The sequence below is a fragment of the Ciconia boyciana genome, chromosome 9, assembly GCF_034638445.1.
Source record: "Ciconia boyciana chromosome 9, ASM3463844v1, whole genome shotgun sequence".
Classification (NCBI taxonomy): Eukaryota; Metazoa; Chordata; class Aves; order Ciconiiformes; family Ciconiidae; genus Ciconia; species Ciconia boyciana.
This window is the reverse complement of record NC_132942.1, coordinates 30,242,128-30,268,404: the sequence shown is the minus strand read 5'-3', so window position 1 is coordinate 30,268,404 and position 26,277 is coordinate 30,242,128. Positions and strand designations below refer to the sequence as shown.

General features: G+C 39.1%; 1 protein-coding gene across 6 annotated transcripts in view; it reads left to right on the top strand.

Annotated features, from left to right (window-relative positions):
* Positions 1-3,153: 3,153 nt before the first annotated feature.
* Positions 3,154-26,277, top strand: part of ADCY7 (adenylate cyclase 7) — a 68,072-nt gene continuing 44,948 nt past the window's right edge. For 2 of the 6 annotated variants that reach the window (XM_072871947.1, XM_072871942.1), the window contains exons 1-3: positions 3,154-3,279; positions 10,167-10,352; positions 25,063-25,215. The gene's annotated coding sequence lies outside the window, so the exon portion shown is untranslated. Of the gene's footprint in view, positions 3,280-10,166; positions 10,353-17,384; positions 17,422-19,351; positions 19,429-25,062; positions 25,216-26,277 lie in introns of those variants that run through there. The other 4 variants (XM_072871943.1, XM_072871944.1, XM_072871946.1 and 1 more) reach the window with 4 other exon arrangements.

Below are 26,277 nucleotides of genomic sequence, written 5' to 3'. Positions count from 1 at the left end.
TGCTACTGAAGATTACATTATGTCTAACCCATGAAATAGTCTATTGTATATTAATTTTCAAATTATTCCTAAGGATTTAAAAGAATATTTTCTGAGGTTATAACTATATTTCTGATTTGCTTTCATCACATATTTATTTGGTCAGCAACCATCCTCTGAGTCCTAGCTGACTCATTTATGGGAGCCACTGAAAATCTGAATGTTGAAACATTTTGCCAATAAAATGATTTAGAAGTAACTTGCTGGGACCAAGTGCTGTCATCCCCTTCACTACTGTGAATAGTACAAGCATGCATATGCTGAAGGCAGATTGAATGCACAATGACTTACCAAGAGGAAAATGTAACCCCCCACCTGAGAATTATACTTGAAGATTACTATGTTTTTCTGTTTCTGCTTCTTTAAAAAATAGTGATCTTTCCCTATTTCATAATGATTCATGGCACTGGGTACTATGGCAATTTACATTGAAGCACACATCTGAATTGTACAAAACAGACTTCTGTAATGCTCTATAACTCAGTTGGTAAATGACACTGCAAGTAGATTTGGTATAAACACCCTATCTGCAAATAATTTAAATAATAAAATTCAAACTATTTTTCAATTTTGTATATTAGATTTTATCAGTTAATGTGTTACATTTTATTTTAAATAAAAATCTAAAATTATTTATGATAGATTATAGTTATCCAGTTCAATCTTTGGAAAGATTAGATTTGTGCGTTTAATACTCTGGTTTTATATATTCAATATGTATGTATCATTATAGAGCTGCTGGACTTTTTTCTAAGCAAGAGCTTGAAAATAATAATGATTGCTTGTCTATGAAGAACGCTTTCACAGAAGCAAACAAAACCCTAGGGATTGCTTTATTCTAATTTGGACAACATCATTTCAGATGGACCTTCGATTAAGCGCTACATTTTCACAATATCAAACATTCACAGTTATCACATACACATAGGGAATTTATTTTAGATCAATCTGTAGGTGCAAAGAGATAAACCATTAAAATGACAGGTTAGGTGCTATCACTTTTTCTCACCCAGGACAGAACCTTACACTTGGGTAGTTGCATTGAGCAGGGCTCCCAGCAGTGTCAGGTGCTCTCCAGTAAGGGGTGGTGGCAGCATCTGTGTTGTGAAAATCAGCCCTGACTACTTCAGCTGCACGGCACTTGAGAGAAAAATTAGCAGCAGAAAAGAAAAGGGGAAGTCTATATGTAGCATACACAGCAGCTAATTAACTGGATATTAATTTCCATATGTTATTTTTTTCCTTTTACATCCATTTTGCTAGAAATGTGTTACATTAATTACCAATAGCTTAAGAATAATCTGCACAACAGTGTACATATAACACTTTACTTAGAGTGTTTTGGAACTGCTGCCATTAAAAAAAATTTACAATGTCGGTCACATTGAATCATGCAGGAATTTTAGATCTTACTCTGGGACAGCAAATATTTGTGGGTATGCAGAAATTATGTTAAGCAATCTGTGTACTCAGAAGGTCCACAAAATTTTGATGAAGTGGTAAATGGAGTCCATCTGTTCTGAAACGACTCCATTTATGATCTCAGCAGAACCATGTATTTTCCATTTCCTGCAGTTTTTAAATCTTGTTATCTAATCCAACTTTCAGTGAAGACAAGGGATTCTTTTTAACAATCGTTTTACTGGAAGATCCTTTTTCTCCTCTCCCCTAAAGAAATGGTCTAAATAGCCTATGCACTGCTTCCATCTGAATGCTCCAATAATTTCCTGGTGTTTTTAAGATACATGATGTCCAAAACAGGAATGGGAGGACCTAGGTAAGATTAAGTAACTTGCTCAAGACTGCGCATAAAAGTGTTGCAGGGCAGGGAACAGAGGAGCAGAGTCCAGCTCACTTGCTGCCCAGTCCTGTGCCTCAGGTATGTAACCACTTCTTCTGTGGCTATATTCCTCGTATACTTGTCCCAAGTTGCTGAAACTGGATTTAAATTCCTTTCCAAGATTCCCAGTCCTAGCAGCCCAAAAGCATCCTAATGGCTGGGCAGTCTCAGAAAATACGTTTCCTATTTGCCCACCAACATTCAAGCAGGAGCTTAGAGAGTCAAAGGAAGTTGTCATGCGTGTGGTGTGTCTGAACAGCTGCTCCCTCCAAGATGGTCAGTTCAAGTACATAGCTCGGGCCTACAGAGTGTAGAAAATACCACCTGGCTAGCAGTACACAAATAAAAATTGTTGTATTTAGTTACTAATGTATTATCACAGTAATGGTTTGACCGTGGATGACTAATGTGTGGTTGTAGCTGCAGGTAGCCGGGGCACACGCCTGCCTACCACGGGCTGCGTGCGGTCACCTGTGACTAACACCTCCCCAGACAAACTTAATCCAAAAATCCACGGAAATCAGCATTTCTTTGTATTGCCTGCAATGAGCTTTGGATCGGACTTATGTGTTGTAGAGCCAGGCTTGGTCAGAATTAGCAGCCAGATGTTCCAGGCTCGATATGCTGAGGAATCATTGCCAACCCAGTGAAACTCGCTCAAAACACACCGAGAGAACTAAAGCAGTAAGTAAATGGAGGAATGGGAAACTGATGCTGCAGGATGGCCTCAGTGATGGCCTGTGAGGATCAGGTTGCCGTCCCTGGGTGCAGCATGGCTGCCAGGACTTTTGGAGTCCTGCCAAAAGCACCACAACAGTGGCCAGCTTTTAAAAAGCTGGCTGTAAACCTTCGTATTTTCTAGAGTCCTGGGCAGAAGTTTGTTTCCACACCTCTACAGCGTGGATGCCAATGGCTATTCACTCTCCCTTGCGTGAATTTGGCTGGGGGGACACGGACACCTCCCAAGCCCTCATGAACTGTGAGGGACAGGGTGCTGCAGACCCTGCCCGCAGCCCCTCCGGCTTGAGGAGGATAGCTGAGGGGCTCCCCCTCCTGCGGGGGTGTTAAAGGCCAGTGACCGAGGCGAGGCTGAGGCGATCCCGCCCGGGCGCCTGACGAGCGGCGACCGTTAGGTGCGCGGCGGGCTCCCGCGTCCCTCACAGCGGCCTCCGAGGGGCCAGTGGCGGCGCCGCCACCCGCCAGGGGGCAGGCAGGGCGCTGCCGCCGCGCGCGTCCCGCCCTCACCGCGCCAGGGAGGCTCCCCGGGCCCCAGAGACACCTCAGGCGGCGGCGGCGGCGGAGGAAGAGGTGGCAGCGGAGGAAGAGGTGGAGGCGGAGCGCCCGGCACCAGCCCTGAGCCGCTGCCCCGCCGCTGCCTGCTCCTCTTCCGCCGGCCGCAGGTGAGAGACCTCTACGGGAGGGGAGCTGCCCCGGGAGGGTGAGGGTCGGGGGGTCGCAGCCCGCTTTCGTGGAGTGGCGGGGGCCCACGGCCACCCGCGGGCCCCCGCCGCCCCACTCTGCGGAGCACGAAATTAAAAGCGTCGAAGACTTAGTAAGTTTCTTAGATAATGGTTATTTACTGCCCCTTAGTACACCACTTGATACACTTGGGAACACCGGACAAATTTTCAGGCCCATAAACTTTTCCTCAAGTTTATTTTGCTTAGAAAAGGCAGATTTGGTAAGCTGTGAGGCCTGATAATTTACGTGTGTTTCTGCACACGGATGAATGGAGAAGTTGTTTGCTGGGTTTGTCTTTTGCATAGTAATGCCCCTGAAAGCCAAAAGCTGACTCTTCTGTTACAGAGTATTTTGGATCCTTTTTTGCTTGTACTTTTTTTAGCATAATAGGGCTTTAAATTGCTGAAAGAGGTACTTAAATATCCAGGGAAAACTTGAAATACCTGTAGGAGGTTGGTTTGTGTCTTTTTTTACTGCTGAATAGGTAAGTCGCTTCTAATCTCGGTAGGGTGTGTTGTGGCATTTTTATAACAAGTGAGTGCTCTGTGTTATAAAGGGATTAAAATGTTTTAGTACATATAGTACAGCTTTTGATCATTATTGCTAGGCTCTTATGTTTGTGGGTGGCAGATAAAGTATATGGTTTAGCAGGGACATATCGTCACTGACAACCCAGGACCATACTAAAGTCTCTTGAACCTGAGACTTCTTTTATGACCAGTAGGGATGTGGTCAGCAGAAGTGCTGAAGGCTGGCAAAGACACTTTGAAAGCATTTTTGGACACACAAAGTAAATCTGTAGTGTAATGTTTGAATTTGGTTCAGCATAGAAGTCTGCTTTTCTCCTGTTAGATGTGTTGTATTTTATTTGTATTGCTATGTGGCTGACACACTTGGTCGTGGACCAAGACCACACTGTGCTAAGTGCTGTGCAAATATAAGGTGGGGAAAATCCACTCAAATGCATCTGAAAACTGTGTTTTTTATTGTGAGGTGGTTGTGATTTATTATAGGAAATAAAGTGTCCCGTGCTGGACACTGCAATATGAAAATTTTTTTCATTGTGGGAAATAGGATGTAACTGTAATGCTTTGTGCTAAGATTCATGATGCGGGGGTCTTTTAAAAAAAAAAAAAAAAAAGGAAAGGACCTAGGAACTTTAAAAGGAACTCTCCTTTAAAAAAAAAAAAAAAGATATATGAACTTGTTTACTTTATGTCTAAAAAGGAAAAGTACCACAAAGAAATTCTATAGCTATTATATATTTTGAGGATAAATAAGAATAATGTGGTGTTGTCATTTTTTTAAATATTATTTTTAAGCAAACAGGATTCCAGGAAAGAAAAAGAAAGTTTCTAGGAGGGTTTAATGATTGTGTCTGGATCAGAAATAAATAAATAAACAGTGTGGCAGTGTGATTGTGTGCGTGTTGGGGGGTTTTGGTTGTTTGTTTAGGTATCCTGACCTTTCAAATATTGAAGTCCTGATCTGGAAGTTTTTACATGATCCCCTATAGGTGGAAGATGAAGGTGTTGCAGGTCTATGTTAAGACCTGTGATACAGTGTACTCATGATATGTTTGTGTGTATAGTGAACTAAGACCTTTTGAAAAAATCTTCATTGCAGTGGTTGACATTAAAACCAGTATTTGCCAAAGTCACCGAACATCGACAGTTTCCCCCATCTAGAAATGTAGAATGGAAGATGAGGTGTATGTGGAATACCATTCTGAAAACAGTAAGCCAATACTGATTTCTAATGGCCATTATAGCATGTTATTTATGCTTCCAGAAGCCATTACTAACAGCAGTTAGGGTCATTGGGGGTTCTTGTAAAGCAGCCATTAAACTTCTTAATTTTTTTCTTAATGAAGCTAATGTCAACACCATTAAGAGTAAACAAGGAAGATACTTCATTCCCTAGTGTATGTGGATATTTATGTTCTCATGGTTTGTGCTAAGTGAAAGAGCAGGTGCTTGTTGAGAGCTAATTAGTTTAGGTGTTAGCCTAGAGACAGATAATCATTGTCTTCTCTTAATGTGGGTGTTTGTGTAATTGCCAGTTGCTCTTAGATTAAAAAAAGAAAAAGACAATATCCCCCACGGAATTACAAAAAAATCTCTAAATTGAATTCTTAGACTTATTCTTGGGTTACATCGTTGACTTAGGTTTAGCATTACAGAATTTATCAACATGATGCATTCTGAATTATTACGAAGGCTGTAAAACATAGTCTGAAATACTTCACCCAGAGATTCCTCCCTCAGTCTCATGGTTTGTGTTGAAACTACATTTTATCTTTCTGGAAAAGGATCCAGTCTACATGGATTTGTTTGGTGTTTTGGATTAGTAAAATGTAATAGTCAAACTGTACTAAGCATCTGCAGGGCTTTTGTATTGAAAGTCTCATTTGGGACTTTTTCTATATAGAATTTTTTTTTGTGTAAATCAAAGATTGTTTTATTATCATAAGAAATCAACCTGGGAATTGAGGTGTGTAACAGCAGATAGCCAATGGAATTGGTGTTGTCCTCTAGGTTGCAAAGAGTTGTCTGCTTCAACTTACCAAGGTGTGAGGATCTGTATTTACTAGCAGTGAGTGTGTGTTGGCTGCTGTCTGCGCTACTCACTTGTTTCTGCTGTTCTTTTGGGCTGAATTTGGTGCTCTGTGTGAGAAGCATCTGTGTTCACAAGCAGTTCCAAAGATTTAGGCATACCGTTAAAGTGGAGTTACAGACCTTACTTAAACCAGAAAGGTTTTTCAGATGAAAACTGGGACCTGGCTGAGCCAAAGATCACTCTTTTCTTCTCTAATTAGAGCCCAGTCAGTATTCAAATTTTTAAATGCAGTCTCTCTAAAGCACTGTTTGAGGAGCTAACCCATTCTTTCAAAGACTGAATACTGCATAAATAGGGAGATAATCTATTAAACTAGCATCTGCAGAGTTTCAAGATGATTATTTGCTAAGCTGACAGGATGTTACAGTGTGAAATAGTTTGTAACCACTGTGCAGTTAGATCATCTTGTATTAAAATAAGGAAGTGCAACTTCTTCCTTAGATCATTATGGTATACTTCATGAATAGTCAATGTCTTGTGTTTGCTCAAAAACATATTTTATATCTTACATTTTGAAAACAGTAAAGACATTGATCTGGGATTTCCTTATACTCCTTTTTTAAAAAAACACAACATTTTCACCTGGAAAAAATTCTGCCTTTAAAAAAATAGGAGCTTTATAACACTTTTATCTCCTAATAAAAATCATTATTATCTCCAAAGACTTGCAAATCACTTCAAATAACTATTGCTGTTGCTTGCCTTTTGCCTCTTATACCATCCTATCTTCCTGAGTCACCTCAAGCAGGATCCAGGCTCCGTCTTGCGGTGCCAAGCAGCAGGGTAGTCCATATATGCAGGCAGAGGAGCAAGCAATACGTTTTATCTTTCCTTTGGAACTGTTTTTCTTTGCTTAATAAGCATAACATACAATAGTGTAAACATGCTGTAATAATATTTCCTGCACATCATATGCAGGTTGCTACTGCTGTGTGTTATCTCTTCAGAGTTAGTAAAATTAAGGTGTAAAAGGTGAAATAATTTTGTCTAGGTTACTCGAAGATAGATGGCAAAATTTAAGTAGAACATGGGGCTGCTGTTCCTTTTCTCATCAAGGCATTGCTTCACCTCAGGAGCTTGGAATTACGTCATGAGTTTGTGTCAAAATGTATCCTTCAAACTTACTCGTTTTGTGTAGCCTGTTTCCAGTAGCATTTTTATAAAAATCAAATAAACCTTCTCTTCTGTGGCAACCAAGCTGTTGTTTTGATTTTTACAGCACAGGCCCTGCAGTTCAGAGGCTTCATGTCTGTTGGTGCTTTAAAGACAAAACAAAGTCAAAGCTGGCTCTCATGTGATGCAGGGCCACACATACCACTTTTCCTAAGAGCTTCCTTCACAGCTAATGGTCAAAATGTTCCTCTCTAACAGCTGTTCTGCAATCCTCATTTCAGCTTTAAAAGTAGCTTCTGCTCTGTAATTAGAGAGAAGGAACAAACAGGGTGTGTTTAACTTCTGTTTCTGGGCATAAAACTAAGTGAATAAGTAACGCATTCTAGTTAAAAACAGAAATAACAAAGATTACCAAGGCTGTAACAGTGTAAGTCAGAGAAAGGTGACAAGTGTCTTTGAATATGGCTGGCTGTTTCTGGCAACTTCCCTCTGAAGTGCCCCAGTGCTATGCATGTGTCTGTGTTCCCTGTAGTATATGTATGTTTGCTCTGCTTGGGTAGCTTGCAGGGCCTTCTGGTAAAGGTAATTGAAGAAGACAATTTTCAGACTCATTCTCCTGTGTCCTGCATCACAGTTTGCTTATGAGTAGTGATAGGGCTTTGTATCATCTTCTGTTCTGTGTGATGCAGAAACAAGTACTGTTTGACATGCGAGTTGTCATTCAGCCCACACCAAAAGAATGTGTTTTTCTGAGGTGCTCAGCAAGTACAGCAATAAATTCTTTTTTTATAATGCTGCCTTGTAAATGGCTGGTTATAAAACCACAAGCATACTCTTGTAATACAATCAATATGAAAATATTTTAAAAGGACTTTAAGTTGTAAGGTCTTAAGAGTGCATGCTTTATTTCGAGGAAGGAGACAATATAGTAAGTGTTTTATGGGTAGATAAAAGTAGAAATACTTTACATGTGACTGTATAACTTTGTTTTTAATTTATTACTTGTCACTGTATGAAGATTTGTTATGACTAATAATGGTGAGTTAGCATTTTGATAAATTAAATAAAATATTTCAGTAAGATGCTCTTCACTTGTAATATAGCCTGGGTTTTAGTTGTTATTTACTTAATGTCCAATCTGTGATGTTAAGTTTTCTGATTTATTTATTTATATAAAAATTATAATATATTTATGCTAGGGAGTTCTTTTAAAGAACTAGTTGATGATCAAGCCACCTAGCAGTGACTAATTCTTACTCAGATACCATTTTCCATCCAAGTAACCAAAATGGTGAGGAAACAAGGGTGCCAATAGAATGACAAAGCACATGGAAGGGCTGAGCATGAGTGCAGCTGGGAAGGACCCGTCAAAGGTGGATTCAAGCAGGCTGAGTTCACTGACGTTTATTCAAAGTCAGCTAAAATTAATGGAAATGGGCAATAAAACTCTGATCATTTAAATGCCAGATATTCTTAGCACCTGGCTCATGTCAGCCTGAGTCCATCTGTTACGATATTTCAGGCAGGGCCTGCTTGCTGAAAGAAGCTCAAACTTAGTCAGACTGAGGGGAAAAAACCAGATTGGGTCAAGTTGAGGGAGGATGAACTTTGTACTGGGGCTTTTCTGTGTGTCTACATCTTTTTCTCTGTTATTGCTACTGAGTTTATGTGGGACTAAATAAAAAAAAAAATTCCAGTAGCAGAACAGAATTTCAGTTTCAATTTCCTCATTTGAAAGGAAGCTGGGGTATGGCTATCAAAACTTGCTCACTTCCTGACACTTTTTGCCTGATCTTCTGCTCCTCCTTTGCTGGCGACTTCAGCCTGCTGCCGTGAAGGTGGCTGTTGTTTCAATACCAGGGAAACAAACATTTATATATTTGTGAGGTACACATTTATTGGAATAAACTAAAATAAATGACAGGAGACGTGAGAAATGTATGTAGTCATTACTAGTACATCTTAATCAGGAACTGGGTTTTGAGGTGAAAATGCTTTAAAAATTCTCATCACAGATAAAGCCAATGAATCAATTCTGATACTTTAATTGTGCAAGTTCTTACAGTCCTACTTACTCTGTGTAGTACATATACTAGTGTATGTAGGCCCTGTGCATTTTATTAGAAGACAGGAGAAAAATAGAGGCAAAGACTATTTCTGTGGATTTATAACTTGCAGGTTATTGGACTGATTTATTTCAGTCCGCCATCAGAAGGGAGGGTAGGTGTTGCAGGGTGTGTGAGCCTTTTCCCTCATACTGGGTCAGAGGAGCATCTGCAATTCTGCTCGCGAGGGAGGAAAAGGAGCAGGCACATCTCGTAGGCTAAAGCTGTGATCCTGAGGTGCACCGTATCTCTGTGCTTGGCAGTGATCAGCAACAAGCAGGCGGGGAGGAGTGTGCCCCCTTGGTTTGACTGTCCAGACAGTTGTAAGGCTGGAGCTCTGATGGAGTCTGGCTGGGTGTGAGAAGAGCCTGGAAGGTCTCTCCTCCCTCGTGAGCCCTCTGGCCATGGACTTTTAACTGGAAAAATCTTTTTTCTTCCTCTAGAATTGACATAATCTGGCAGTTGCTTCACAATCTTGTGAGCTGGTTGAGATTTGGGTTTTTGGGGCCCGATTTTTGCTCTGCTGTGAAGTATTCATGTAGTTCATTAATGATTTTTTTTCAGCAAGGGCTTGTGTATTATGTACAGGAGGGCACAGCTGCTTTTGGGAATGTCCTGGGAACTTTAATTCCTTTCTGCTCACTAGTTATGTAAAAATGACTAATGATGGCTGTGTAAAATATTATTTTTTCTAGAAATATTCTTATATTACTTTGAATATAAATGCATGAGTAAATGCAAAGAAGGGTGTGATTTTTATGGTGTAGCTAAGCTGTCTCAATGAGCAGCCGTCACTAAAAGTGGGCAGTGCTGCTCGCTTCCTGCCCCTGTGCTCCCACCCCTCCCTGAAGTCAGCACTGGTGCTCATCTGACTTGCTGGTGAGCTGATTCATGGAACTAAATGGGCAAAAAGATTTTTTTTTTTTAATAAGATAAGCATTTTTTAAGTCTGATTTTTATTTATATTTTTTTTCTCCTCCCCTCTGTAGGAACAGAACAGCCAGGCTAGGGGAAATGGCAAGAACGCATTGCTGAACTTCGGGAGAGACAGGTGGGAACGGTTCCCTCCTTCAGCGGTGGCTGTACTGTAAAACTGTGCTCCTAATTATCCCAGTAGTAAGCTATACTTCTGCAGACATGCCGGAAAAGTGACCTGGACTGTGTTTGGATTTCAGGTATTGCCAATTGAATTGTTAGCCCAATTTCAGTACTTAAGAAAGAGCTGTGCTCCTCTGCTTTACTTGTACGGCAGGAAATGAATGTGAAAATATTTCACTGTAGTACTTTTAAAAAATGACCTATAGCTTTTTGCAGGTTCCTGAGGAGTATCCTGTTTTGGATTTAGTAGTTTTTACTTTTTATTTTCAGTCTGCTAACTGTAATACAATAACAGTTACAAGCCCCTCACTCCCTTTTTCCTCAGGATGCTGCACTTTTAAAATAAGGCAGAAGATACATTGCAACACTATAGTGACAGCTGTGTTGGCATATGTTGTGATTCACTTAAAGTGCAGTGTTATTGCATGTAACATAATAATACAAAATTCATAGCTGTTGGAAGGTAGTTAAAGCTAGGAGTTGCCATGAGAAAGGGAAAATTTAATTTGATAACAATACAAACACCATGTTCAGTTTTCAAAGAAACAGGAAAAAACTCAGCATAGTTACTTTGTAAAAACAATTTGATGCAGTTCTTACAGTGCCACAATAGGCAAAATTCCACACAGGCAGTTTTATTTTCCCCGGCAAGCTGATGTGTTGATTACTTGCATGTTCAGAGCTCACTTGCAGAGTTGTAGAACATGATTTAGTGACACAGGTTGTCAGTGTGAGCAGAACTGCATGTGGGTGTTAATTGTTTCTGGTCAAGTGCAGACCAATAAATTAACAGTGTTGCTAGATAAAGGAGATTAAATTGGAATTCATGAATAATATATTGGAAGAATAAAGGGGGAAATTTTGTTTTTTTCAAGATTCTGGGCAGATTTAGGCAAGAATTAGAGTTGTTCTTTCTTATATTGGCTGTGTGTTCCATAACTGTTTATCAAGCATGTTTACAGAGGGAATTTGGATGTAGTTGTAGCTAAGCTTGTTTACCAGAGAAGTGTTAAACACTTGTTTTGCATGTTGAATTACTTTTTTTCCTACATTTATGCAGGCTGTTGTATTTAGAAATGCATTCTGCTGCACTTGTTTTGAACTGCATTGAAATATGGATCCTTAATCAGTGATGGTTAGGCTTTTCTTGGAGTTGTCTCTGCTACCAATAAAAATATGTATATGTATATATAATGATATATATACATGTATAAAAAAAACTAACTAAAGTGTCATTTCTGGAGGCTATAGAATCTTAAAAGATACTTGTGCTTGTTTGGTTTTTTTTTATCTTTCTGGATGGCTTCTCATCATGTTCTGTGTATCAGTATCCTAGGCATCATTCTTTGGGCTTGTGCATTTACAAATGGATAACCAATGTTTTAAGAAGCACTTGCCAAAAAAAAAAAAAGGAGTGTTGGCTGTAGAAAGTATGGGAAATCTGGGAATCAGAAAGCTGGAAATCAGTTAATTTGCTTTCTCATTTAAACCAAGGCAAGGAGTGAGGCAGTACTTCTCCAGTGCAATGTATTCAGTGTGCTGAAAGCTATGCTGAATAACATAGTGTTTAGTTGGAGTAGTTGGAAAGAGGGTGAGGTGTTGCAGTTATTACATGCTATTAAAACATTCTCACTAGAAATAGAGGGGCTTTCCCAAGGGGAAAAAAGCAGGGAGAGGGGGAGAAAGGATATCTTTAACTGTGGCACTGCACTCACAGAAATGGGATAACTGTAGGTTGCAGGCAGAGGAGACCTAATTATATTGTATAATAATACTATAGTGGACCTGGGAAAAACTTGCCCCGATCCAGAGTCAGGCTAGGTTAGTGATAACACTGAGATGGGGACTCTGGAGATACCAAAAGGGGGAAGGCAGTGTACATCTTCTGGAAGCCCGGTGTGTTTTAAAAGCACTTTTGCATGTAGCTACCTAATGTGTTTAAGATCAAATTGTCCAGAAATATTTTTATGAGTTGCTGCGACCTGAGCTCTGCTCTCAGAGCAGTGGCCTAGCAGTGGGCAGGGGAAGCATGTACATTCCAAATGGGGAACAGCTCCATCCCTCTTTTCAGTGTCATGGTTGAATTTTAATAAGTTCTCTTCTTGTATGCTAATTAGTGGTGTTGTCACCATGATTTGTGCCTTTTCTACAAGACACAAGCTAGCTGTATTTGTGTCCACCCCATATGTTACTGCTTTAAGCACCTTGGGGTTCTGGGTGCTGCCTCTCTGGGCTCACTCACTGAGCCTCGACGTTGGGAACAACTGCCCTGGGCCTTAAAATCAGTGCTGACTCTCTGCATCTGTTAAAGTAACATCCTCTGGAGCCCCATCTGCTAGGAACACTTAACTCTTGGAGGCATGAGATAGCTGACAGTCACAAAGACACATAGCTAGTTGTGGTGATGCTGGAGATTGCTGGTCAGTACAAAATAAACTATACTGCATGCCGTTCCCTGAATCTCCCTTCTTTGGAGTGTTCTTTGGGATTTGGTTGATGCTCTCCAGGGTTCCCATGTCCCTGTTCCTGTACTTGACACCCCCAGCACAGGCTTTTCTTTGCTCTGTGGGAAGGATCTAAGCAGACTTCGATTCTCTTGCCATTCCCTCTGCTGCTGTGTGACCCTCTGGTCAGTCGCAAACCCTTGGGTGGTCTGTTGCGTGGTTTACCACACAATTTGAGTTCAGACCTGAAAAACTGGTTTTTACAGGCACTAACCACCTGTTCTGCTAGGGAACAGCCCAGGTAATTGTGGATGGTCTTTAATGATGTCTTGTTCAGCAGTGGAGGCTGAGGGCCACTCCTCCCTCTGTGCAATGCCATACAACCAGCCCTTCCTAACTGTGTTCCATGTCTTGAACAAAAAAAGTTACGTTTCAAGAGCTTTAGTAATGTCCAGCTGAACTTCAGAATATGTCCGGTGATAGTCATAAGGAATTTGTGATTACAGAGCAGAGCTGCTTATGGTAGCATTGTTTCCTCACCCACTCCAGAAGTGTACGCAGTCAGGCTGTGTGTATATCTTCTAACATAAGCATATATTCTTCCATCAGGGGAGCAACTTGGTAATTACAGCCACACTAGTTTTTAGACAATAATTGGGCAGGTAACAGGTCTGCATTCTAACCTAAGAGGATGACTGCATAAAATGTTGCCAGGGAACAAGCTAAAATGCCTTAGTTATTACCTGTGTATAATGTTATCCTACATAAGGTAAATGTGAGACAGGTTGTTCTACTTTCCTTTACAAGAGGCTATGAGTTTGTACATTGACAGTTACTGTGGGAAATTTTGCATGCTATTAATCCTCACATTTTAATTGATCTAATAATTTATTTGTGTAACTAGGCAGTTTTCTTTACCGTGATAGCCTTTAAAAAAAAAATCTTTAAAATCTGGATAATTTGATAATTTGGACAGACCTTTTGTAGAACAGAAACTGCGTTGTATGCCTTTTGATTGGAAATAATACCTGTGTCAGAATGATCCCAAGATGTAGTTTTATGTAGTTCTAAGGTGCATGGGATGTTTGCCTGTATTCCCATAAACTATTCATTATTGTTAATGCTTTTCTATCAATTTTTGCCCACCTGCCCTTTTCTCTGTTGTAAAAAAAGGCTTGGTCTTTTTTTACAAGGTAGTAACCTGGGGGGGAGCACCTTCCTTGCAATATTGCCAGATATAGCTTTTGGTTATGAGTCGTTCAAAAAAAAAAAAAAAAGAGGCATTTCGAAACTGTAAGGCTCATCTTTCACTTGCCTTATGAATTTTGATCTATTTTTGGCCTAAGTTGAGTTTTTCTGTGGTCAAGTGCTAAAAGCTTTGTTTAACACACAATTTTGTGATTTAGTGTCCGCTAAAAATGTCTGCTATCATTAGTATTCTGATAAAGCACTAACCTTGTGAGCCAGCAGGCTAAATCATTCTTATAACTTCCTTCCTGTCTTAATGGAGAAGTCAGCAAACATTTAAGCACTTTCCTTGGGCCTACGGCTTACATTTTTACATATATTTCCCTGTAATCAAATACGAATTTTAGATTTCGGGCATACTAAATGAAGGAGTATATGGCTAAGATTATATGCTATGCTTCTGGAATATGCCATATGGTTTTGTATTGGTGCAGCTACCTTGGTTTTGTACTTTACTATAGCTTGTTTGTGCAAGAGGCTAATTTCTGAACAAGAGCTAGAGGTACAGCCTTTTCAAAGTAGGAGTACTGACACAAACATCTACTTTTATTGATGAGCTTCCTGGCTTTTCTTTTGTTTGACTTCTGCCAGAATGAGAATATACCGTTTCTTATTTGGAATTTCTTGAGCTGGATTTACCGTGCAGTCTGAGTTCCTTGATGCGTCATTCATTGAGTTGTCCCTATTCCTTAGACTGACCTCCTGTTAATCGTTTCTGTAGGGTCATAAAAGAAGGGCAAACTGGGAAAGTCACTCAAGTGCTTGGAGGAGGAGCAGTCATCAGGCCAAGTTGCTGCTCCCTGTATGTAAGGTGGGAGGATCAGACCTGTGGTCTAGTCTGTATCGACTCTGGGGAGATCACACATGGCTGTGATCAGAGTTCCTTGGGAGTGGGGAGGGCTCCACTCCAGTGCCACAATCTGCCTTCACAGTATGAACTGCAGGAAGAAACATTAGAATTACACACACATGTAGCGGTACTTAATTCAGCATTTTTTGGTCACAGTTATGACTTTTATGTATTGCTTTTTGTTTAAATGATAGGTTTCTAAACACATTTTTGTGCTAGCTTCCAGGCTTCATCTCAGCCAAGGGAGGATATTTTAGGGCAAATTTATAATCAAACAACACTTAAAAGAATTGATGTATTAATTATTATATTTGTTCTCATGAATATAATTTTCTGTAAATCTTAATATTTATTTATCGTGGGTGACTTGAATCCTTGCTTTATGTTCACAGGACAGATTTATTTTTCGCCGTGATATTGATAAAGCAGACATCTAGTATTCATAGTACATGGAAAATATCCCTTGTACTTGGGATGTTTGATTGCAGCTTTGGTTTTACTTTATTTTACTACTTTTGTGCGTCATCCTGTCTAAGAATTCAGGATTTCATAAATCAGTGTTTTGGGTGGAGAGTTCAGTGAATGTTAGTTTCTATGTTCATTGTCTCTAGCTATTGTCTAAATAGAAAAAACTTTTCCTAATGCTTTCTTAATTTGTGCTTGATATCTGCTACCAACAGTGTACAGTTTGTTTCCCAATGGGATGCTTTTTCCTTTTACCCCACTGATTTTTTTGGAACATCACTTGACCTTTCTTGCAAATCTGCTGTCTCACACACACACACACTTTGTTTAAACTCCATCAAAAGCTGAGTTTGTGTGAAAGACAGTCTTTTTCTGTGCTTGTCACTGAACATATTCAAGCCGTTGTGTCTTTTTGTAAAAACACTGTGGAGCAGCTATAATGTTTTGAAACTTAAATTTTGACTGTTTGCTTGTATTTAAACTTTTCTTATCTGCTTTTTGTGCTTGAATATGCTTATATGTATACTTAACAGAGACAGTGATTAAATTATTGGTATAGTCCAACATGTATGTGCCTGAATACATGTATCATCAAACGGGTTACTACTTACAGTCATTTTAAGGAGCTGATTAGATTTTTTTTTTTTTTAACAAAAATACATACAGACATTTTCACTTACATTTTGTCCTTTCCCTTCCTCATTTCTGACTTGTTGTAGTGTCTGTATGCCTAGGCTTAATGTGGTGATGAAGTAGTAGAAGTCTAGCTGTAAACCAATGTTTTATGATTTAAATAAATGTTACAGCATTTTTATGTCTGTGTTAATATATAGAGTAGCTAAAAATGTAGATGTGCCTGTTTTATGCATGGTTTAGGTCACTGAAGGGTGGCATATGGCTTATGTTTTTCCTTACCCTGAAACACTTGGCTGTTAGCTCCTGGATGAAGTGTGCTGACTCAGAGATAGATATGAATACAGGATTTGTCATATTGTGCATTATATTGTATTTCAGTGGTTTAATTTGTTAAATTTTTGCCTTTAAGATACTTTCTCTTTCAAGCATCACAGTATTTCATAGCAAAACTTTGTGAAAGTCAGTTAAATGACTTAATTTAAAACCAGCATAAATGTCTGAGGGAAGTGTTAGTGTAAAAGTGGTTTTTGGATTTGTAAATTTTTGGGGAGTGTGTTACTTCAGAAACATTCTACACACACATAAATGTTTGTGGCTTTTTCTTTCTCATTGGGAACTTGTGTGTCTTTCTAGACTGGTAATCAAAAGCAAAAATACTTGGTTTTGACATTTGCCTAGGGAAGGTGTGTAAGATACATAAAATATGTATTATGAACTGCAAAATGGTCGCAAAATGATTAATTTTTTTTTTCAGTTTGTGTTCTTAACTCCCTTTTGACTAAAAGCATGAGCTAAGCCTTTTAAATGGTTCTTTTTATCTTGAAACTCCTTCGATTAATCCTCCCCCTTTCCTGCACTTGAATACAGAGACTTTTGGTGTACATCTTGCCATGCAACAGTTGTAAGTTGGAAGTAAAGAGCACTGTTTTTTTCCCCTCATGAAATTACTGGTTTTTTAGGCAGCAAACTTGAAGTGTGATTTAGTGGTGGAAGTGTAAACCTGGCAGTCAAAAGATGTGAATAGTGTTTGTAGGGTGATTCTAGCAAGTGAGACTTTTCTGGCTTTTTCTTTCTGCAAAATGTTGGTAGAAATAAGAATACATGAGGTTTTATTTACTCATCTTGGAGGCCCCTGGACAAAAGTGGAAAGCATTCTGGACATTAACAGTAATTTGGCTGCTGGAAGTTGCCCAAAGTACTGGCAGTATGTTCTTGCTCTTACTGAAAAATAAAGTAGCAGTTCTCTTTTTTTTAATAAGCATAAGTCAGCTTGGATCCTGCTTGGCAGCCTGTTGTGAAAGTCATCACTTCTAATAGCATGGTGCCCCAGGGACCGCTGCAGGGCATTGACTGGCTCAGTACTGACTCAGAGCCTAAATTGTTGACACTGCTCATCTAGAAAATGATGCAATTATGACTCTCCTCCCTAGTCTGGGAGAGCATCTTGGATCTCCTCATTCACAGCTCCAGTTTTCAGGGATGGCCTGAGCCAGTCTGACTGGGGTGAGTCTTCCCTGCTTGCATATATTTATCGGTCCCTGTTCTTTAAATTCTTGAATATTTCCTGGAGATTATGGACTGGGTATAAGTAAACTGTTAATGGCTTTTGTCAGGTGTTAAAATAGAGAATTACAGACTGCTCTGGCTACTTGTTTAGCAAAGGCATTGAGAAGTCTATTTTCCCCTGAGAAGTTGATCTTTTCTGTTGCTGGCTCTTGGCTAGTATCTCTCCGGGCTGTCCCTCATCTTGGGGCACACGTGGGAGCACAGTTTCTTCCCATGATGGCTGCAGCAGCATTTTCAGGTTAAGGAGCTCATTCCTGCCCTTGCCTCCTTGTTCTGCCTCTGCTCCACAGCCGGCTGCTCTCAGCTGTGCCACCTGTGCGGCCCACAATCACTGACCCTGTCTGCCTCTTAGGCAAAAAGAAACAAAAAGTAGGAGACACAAATGGTTATTTTTGAGCTGATCTGGCTCCGTGTGGGCCTAGAAACAGCGACATGCACATAATGAAAGAATGGTGTGGTGTGGTGACAAGATAGGAGCGAGTGGTGGTGAGGGAGAGGGAAAGAGGAGGAGAAACTCGTTGAGCAAATATTACTGGAGAAGCCCCTGTTGCAGAGCCATAGCCAAGACCTGTGGGTTTAGTTGTTTAAAATGAGCAGCAAAAGTTTCCTCTCTAGATCTCTGTTCATTAAACTAATTTACACTCTGTGTGTAGGGAGGGGGAGGGTGGTGACTTATGAATAAACATGCATTTGCTGTAGTAGATATCTGTATTTGAATACATCTGTGGTAGTGACACCTCTCACTTCACTCATAGGCCCTTCCCCCGTTATATTGGGGTTTGTTGGCTTGAGTAGTGAGTTGTACTTTAGAAATAAGGAAGTGATGGTAATGATGCATGTGTCAGCTTGAACCATATGTAAAAAAGTAGTGGTTGTGTTACAACTGTGTGAAAGGAACGTCATGATTTCATCCACTGCTCTGTCTTGCCATTGCTCAGAGATACTGATTTCATTTGCTACTGAAAAAGCTGGCATTATTTCTCAGATCATCAAAACATAAATGAAAGATTCCTCCTCCTTTCTGTAACCTAATTTACAGCACTCATTCACTCTGGTGTTTTTGTAACTGTCATGTCTGTCAGTGGGAGTTGAAAGACTGACATTCTGCTATCCATAACATCATGCATTCTTATTTAATTATATATTTATTTTTTAAATATAATAATATTACACAATAACTTGATTATTATTTTATGTGATATTTAAAGCACATCATAGTGCTTCCTGCCACAGCTGAACAGACATTGTCCTCCAGGGATTGTATCAGTTTCTGGAAGTATGAGATTAAAGTCCAACAAGAGATTTAAGTGCCAGTGAAGATGTTTACTGTAATGCATTGTTATAGTCCAAAATTATTTGTCTTATAAGCTTAGGACTACTGTATTCCTAAAATGTTTTGTGAGTATTCATTTATTTTGCTGGCACCTTTTGTGGGTGGATGATGGTATTAGGTCAGTTTCTTTGGGAGAGAAAAAGGGATACCACACATTCGGAGCCAGCCAGCCAGCAGGAAATCCTGTGGGAGAGCCAAAAGTTAGAAAATGGGTTTTGAGTTCTTTGCTTTAACCACAGTTGTCATCCTTCTCGTACAATGGCTAAGGGCTTCAGAAGGTTTTGAGAATTTGTTATGTGCACAGGATGGAAAGATGGGATTACAGGCAAGAAAAATACCTCTGGAATTTATTATGCTTTAACCAGAGGATGTGGCTGTTGAAACAACTTTCTTGGGTTTTTGGCAATATTTGGATTTCAGGCCTGCTCTTAAACTGTGCTGAACAACTCCAGTGAAAGTTAAAAGTAATCAGAATTTTGAAAAGCAGGGAAATGGCTGTGACACTAATTAAATGTGTGATCTGTGCTTCCACAGGAGCTCCCTCATCTACCAGATAAGATTTGACCAGTGACATACTGAGTCTCGGTTCTCTTCCCAGATCTGCTCTTGAGGTGCTTCATGCCATGGGTTTTGGTAGGGCACTTTGCCTATGTGTAACTGTGTTTCTATGAAGAATGTGAAGTCTTTGAATCATGAATTGTCTTTTATGATTTTACTTTCCTAAAGTACCCACAGGTCAGATCTTAGGGCTATGGCTTAAGTCCATTATTATTTGGAATTTTGTTGGTGTATAGTGTTCATAAAAACTTATTATTTCCTCCCCCAACATTAAAACATAAACTCAGGGATCATATGGAATTTAGTTGTATATTTTAATTACATTTTCATTAAAGGATATTGCTTTTTCTCAGTTTTGAATGGTTACTTCCTAGATTGTAACTTCTGAATTTCTGTCACTTTTAATTTTTTTATCTCATTATGCCATTTGATCTGCTTATGGGTGAATAGTTGAAGCCCACTGTTGTATTATTAGTTTGCAACATTTTCACTCACCTTTGGTTGATCCTATAGGGTTTCAACTCTGTCGTGCTTTTCACTCAGGATTGTTTTTGGTGTAAATCCCTGTTACTACCAACCGTATCAAGGTACATTTGTAAACCAGACGGTAGTATGAATGCGCTGAGAGAAAGAGAGCTTCAGATAGACCCACACTGAGTTTTGGCAAACAGCTTCCACTGAGGCTGGAGAGCTGCTGCTGCAAGAGCAGAAACCATGTATTCTTTGAAACAGCCTTGTAGTAATGATGTTTCTGTTGTTGCATTTGCTTCTTAAAAAAAGTTGCAATTTTAGATGTGAAATAGTTTAAATATGAACTACTTTTTCCTAAGTTCTTAATTAACTTCTTGTACCCTAGAAAAACCCTAATTACTGAAACTGAAAACCACTCCAGCGGTGCTACATAACCTTTAGACCTGTCAGAGCAAGAAAGATTGTACCAGAACCTCTTGGAGACCTTCTTAGCAGTACTTTTAAGATTGGCTCTGTATGTGTGTATTCTTACTTCAGACTTCCCATGTTCAGGAAGTAGTTCCTGCATTAATTACATATTACTCCTAAGAGACTGGAAACCAGTCTTTGTGTAGAAATCCAGTTTTCTAGGTGTATCCAGAGGAGGATATAATGTCCTGTGAGTTTATAAGACAGTGGTAGCCAAGTTCAAATTCAGGAAGAGGTAAAATGAAGAAGGGAACTGAAGGCTGTTCAGTGAGTTGTAACAGGTACAGTCAGCATGGTCCTTCATGTTGTAGTTTAGGAATTTTAAAATCCCTTTTATGGGAGAAATCGATACACCCTCAACTCTTCTTGTGTTTTTCAGTGTAATTTTTAAGGTGGCATGGGAGAGGAAGTAGTGCCAGTTTTATCTAATATTGTTTGCTTTGTTCTGACTTTCTTCTTTGTTCCTGAGCTTTTATATTGTTTTTACAACAGTCTTGGACACTTCTGAGTAAAGTAAACTTTAAGCTAAGCATCAGTTCAATTTATATTTCCTTATACTATCATTTAGGATAACATGGAAGTGATTTTTAGAAGATCTGTGTTAGCCAGGCAGTAAAGTAGAAAGAACCATCTTAGTATTTGTAGTAGTTTTAGTTTGATTTATAAATGATTGTTTATTTAAAAACAAGATAATATGAAATATATTTCAAACATTTCTGAAAAATATTGAGAGTTCTTAAGTATGGACTATATGTAGCTGAGGGAGAAATAACTTTAGCAGCGTTATAAAATGGTGTCTGAAGGATCTGCCTGTTAAGATACAGTTGAAGTATAGCATGGTATTTTAATAATACAAATTACATTTTTATTTTAAAATACTTTTGTTCAGTTAAAATTATTGTAATGATATGTGTATTTTACAGATTTGATATAAAATACTTCCAAACCTGTACTGGGTACACATGATGCCACTATATTTTGCCTAAAAAGATTTCAAGTGAATGTCCATATTTCAGTTCAGAATATTTATTAGTGAAGTCGTTCAAAAATGACACAAGAGATTTCCTGTAAAATATTTCACTTCTCAGTGTAAATGTGATTAATCTGAACTGAGTTATGATAGTTCTGCAATTGTGGATATTCAGGATGAGCATTCAAGTTAGACTTCCAGCAGTATATGCTTGCTAGCAGGGTAAACTCTTGAGACTCGTGGCAACTTTATAGTTTTAATACTTTAGTTAATAAGTAAACTAAGTAGATAACCAGAAACCCTTGGTGCATTGGAGTGTTTCTTTACAGAGTTTTGTGGAGGTGTCCACTGTCAGAAAGTCCACAGTCTACAGTCGGAAAGTCTGAGTAAGGATAGTGTGAACAATTTTGAAAATAGTAGTCAAAGCTGTTATCATTAATATTTTCTACTGATGTTTAAAAAATGAAGCTACTGGTCAGAATACAAAGTATATCTCATAACTGGATCAAAAGAAAAAAGTGAAGGGGGCTGCTTTTTGAAAAAGAAAAAAAGAGTCAAACGCAAGTGATGTTTTGCTAACTGCTCTATAATTTCCATAACCGCAGTGAAATCTGGATTTCCACAGTTTAATACGCTGGTGAATGGTCAGTGAACAGATGTCTTGAATAAAACTGGGAAGAATCAAACAATTTTGGAAGTCTTTACTCTAAACAAGTGTTAACATTTGGTGAAGTATAATAAATCTGGGATTTCATAATACAAAAATAATCCATCCTTCCGTTCTGGAGTTTCTGTTATGTGAAATTTGTTGCTTCTTGAAGCTAATGAAGTCTCCCTAAAATTAATCAAGAACTATTGTCATGTCCTTCTTTTCTTTATGCTCTAATACTCCAAACCTAAAACAAAGGAAAAATCTTGAAAATAGTAGTAGACAGAGGTGTTACTAAAGAGCAAAAAGACGACCTTTTTTTAATACCGTAGGGGTTTTTTTTCCACCTTTTAACAGTTTTAGCTTGATAAAGTTTAGATACTTTTTAGAAAATCCACAATAAAGCAGACCTGTGCTGCAGGTGCAGTATTGATCCACCAGCTCAATACTACGCAAATAACAATTTGGTAGGTGTGAAAAGCAACTGCTGTTATAGCAGCAAGGTGCAGTGCTCATAAAGTAACTGGTTAAATGTTCTTCAGTCAAAATGAAAATGGTCTGCAAGCTGTTGCTAGGGAAATAGGCGCCTGTGGTTAGTGTTGAATGCAGAGAGGTTTGTCTTGCAGATCAAAAAATGGCTCAAAGTACTTAGTCTGCGTATCACTTTATTTCCGGAAACTTGCTGCTTATCAGCAGACTGGTCTCTGTGCCTCTGAGGGGCTTCAGTTACCAATATAGACAGAATCTTCCCCCCCCCCCCCCCCTTTTGATGTAAAGTATTTATCTCACTTGTTATCTTTGTTTATAAAGTCTGTATATGATAGCAAGTATACTATCCTCAGGACCTGATCTTGAGAACACTTCTGGGAGAGCAGCAGCTTGATCCCTCTGCAACTAAAGTGAATCTTGCATATAACTGTTTATCAGGGGCTCTGGTGAAAATTATGTTTTGAGGCACATCTTTACAAAATAAAATAATTTTTAAAAAATCAGTGAAACTTTGTGAATTTGGCATAGTCCTTAATTTAATCCTCTAAAAGCTAACTAGATACATTGCACATATGAATTACTACAGTTAACCCCTTTCATAAACAGTGAAAACAACAATTCTAGGTCCTTTAGCTCCTTTTCTAAAATCTCTGAAGAATGTTGTTTCTGCGATGATTTTAAAAACTGTCATGGTATATTTTTCTAAAAGGCATTATGAAATTTCTGGGACACCCTAACTACTTGGGCATCCTCCTCATTTTCCCAACTGAATACCAGTAAACTGCTGCCCAGTATTGCTCTCCAGACAGCACTGGTCCATTTCAAAGGAACATGAGGCATCTCTCTGCTGATTACCAGGGACTCATCCTTAATATTGGATACATAATAAGGTGAAAGTAAAGAAGCATCTGATTTGGGCATTCCATATTGAACATGTAACAGAGGTTAAACAGAGTCATTTTGGTTTTTTTTTTTTCTGCTTTTATACATGCATAGACACAGCAGATTTGTATCTGCCTTTTCAGATTAACACTGTGAGATGTCTTATTGTTTTTTCCTCTCTCTCATCTATCTCTAAGGCTGCCAGAAGGCTTTGTCAGGATCTTGACCTTTTTCTTAAGAATCATCTCTGTTTTCCACCTAACTTTTATAAACACTGATGCCCATTGGCCATGGCTAGGTGGGGCTAAATCCTGGCCAAAAGGTAACGGGATTTGATCACAAGTGTCTCAGGGCTTAGGTATGAACAGGACATTTAACCCCCTGTGACAGAATGGAGTGCCTGTTTTGAGTGGTGATTAAAGTAGTTTGTATATCCTAGCAAAAATTTAACAGAAAATTACAATAGGTTTATTTGAATTCTTTTTGCAATAAAGTAATTTGCATCCACTCTGATTTTGTGCCAGATTATTTGGCAGTTTCACTTGCCTTTCAGTTTCAAAAGTGGGTCTCTAGTAACAGAGCTTTGGGGTGAACAACAAAGTAAGTGTTGATTTGTTCCCTTCCCAGCAGAGCTATTTAACTTGTATCAGGTTTCCCACTGACATCTTAATTCCAATTTCCTGCTCTGGGCCTCTTCTTCTCTGGGTCATTGTTTCAACACTGCTGTATAACCATTTACTCCCCTTCTTGGTTCCTGTTCCTGGTGAGTGTGTAGTGGATTCCAGAAATGAATAGTGAACAACCATGCCTCCTACCGGTGCCTGGCACTTCGCTGAGGTATTGAGGTATTCTTTGGTATCTTGTCACATCTAAACAGTTGTTCCCATAATGCATGTGAAGATGATAAAGTAGGAAGAGAGGAAGACAAAGCCAAGAGCTGTTATGTATGATATGGATTCCCCTACCAGAGAACGGGTGCGCTAAATTCAAGGATGATAACCTGACCATGTCTTCTGATCATCTGCCTACCTGGAGATAAAATTTTCTGTTCACGACATCCTAGGAATGTGCCTTTCTGCCCTTCTCATGCTCTGAAACAAGCAAACCTAGTGGGCAGAACCTCTTCATTTCCACACCAGCAGTAGATAAGCCTTTATCCAAAGCTGCAAGGTGCAGGGAGGGAAGGGTTTTTTTTTTTTAGCTGATTTTCCTGCCATATTGTCATATTCGCTGATCTGTGATCCAAAATACCAAACAATCTTTTACGCTGTTTTGAATTGTACATTGCTTTATTCAAGTTTTTCTTCTTGGGGTGTTTTTTTTAATTGCTGATATTTGATCTTGTGTGTAATAAAACTTACTGGAAAACTGAGGGCTTTCATTATCAAGAATGCTGTAAAAGTTAGTAAAACATTCTTCTCCTGTTTTTAGCAGAGTATCCTTTGCTGTCACACAGGCCTTGCTTGAAAAGCATTGGGATCAGTTAGCATAAAGATGATACCTCTCATCAGTCTTCAGCCTTCTTCTCAGATAGTTCCATCTATCATTAAGTATTTCAATCAAGTTACATTCATGTTGCAGCTTGCCACAGTATAGTTAAGTTTTTTTTCTGCTATTGATTGTCTGGGTAAAAGGTTCATAATATGTGGAGATGGAGATTAAGTAGTATTTTCTTCCTTGAACTATGAGGGGAAGAAATAGAAGCATTGTTAATGCTTACAGTGGTCCTTGGAGTAAAGTTTCCCTGTCTTGTTGCAGGTTGGTGCGTGTGATACGTCAAAAGATTTAGTGTCAAGGATCATACCTGAGTGGGCTGCACTCACTCTACTGCAGGAATTTCAAAATGATCGAACAGACCATAGTGGAGTGGAGAAATACGACTTTTGCCAATGAATCCTGTGGCCTGTAATGGTAAGCAAACAACAAGCATGTGTTTTTTTAATCACTAGTCTCAGTAAGATTTAGGACCGTAAAACCCCAGAGTAATCTGTTATGCACAGCTCAGCATTACAGTCCAGGTAAAAAGTGCTTTCTCAATGACTGCACACAGCCCTGGAGATTGCTTAGATACTGATCAGCGATAACCACTGGGGTAGTGGCTGCATACTTTGCTATTTTGGCAAGTTCTTCTGTGCACTTCATGTTGCTCTGAGGCAGTAACTGCATAGCTTTTTAGAAAAGTGACTTTTCCCATATCATGAAGGTTTGCTGTGACTATCATTATTTCAGGTTTTTGGTATTAACTAGTTCTGTTTTAATACTAGTTAGCTGAACTTAGTATCAGCAAATCCAAAGGATAAAGCTGCTTAAGGAGAATTTAGTTTAAAAGTGTCCGTTTCATTTTGGCTGTTGCCAGGTGAGATACCCATGTTTCCCATGGTGAGACAGTGCTTTACATGGTGCAGGTTTCCAGTTGCCTGTTGGTGTTGGGAGCAGTAGGGCTGGCTGTCAAGCAAAGCTTTGAAAATGGTAAGATGAAAGATAAGATGAAATGAGAAGAATGATAGTGATTAGATCTGTGTTCAGACATTGCATTATCTTAATAGACAATCAAAACTTAGGGTGGAAAAAAAAAATCCTATGAGGCATGTTGGTTGTCTCTGGAAAGCTCTCACTGCTTCTGCATGGCTCGGCTCTTTCTGTGACCCAAGAGAGCTTACCCAGGCACTCATGAATGCTTGGCTCATGTGGCATGTCGTCTGGATCAATGAAAAATATGTATACAACTCCTTACAATTTTGAAGTGTGTGTTGCTATCAAGTGGGACTGAAAATACAATGTTTCAGAGGTTTGCATCCCATTATCATTGTTTTATTTCAGAAGGAGTCCGCAAAGGACCTTTCCTAAACCCAATGTTACATTTTGGAAAACTTTTTAAAAATAATTGTGTGTGTTTGACTGCTGTTGTGTCCTGAGGTAGGGTATGACTGTAGAAGCAACACTTCTATTAGAAATGTAGGTATGTCTCCTTGG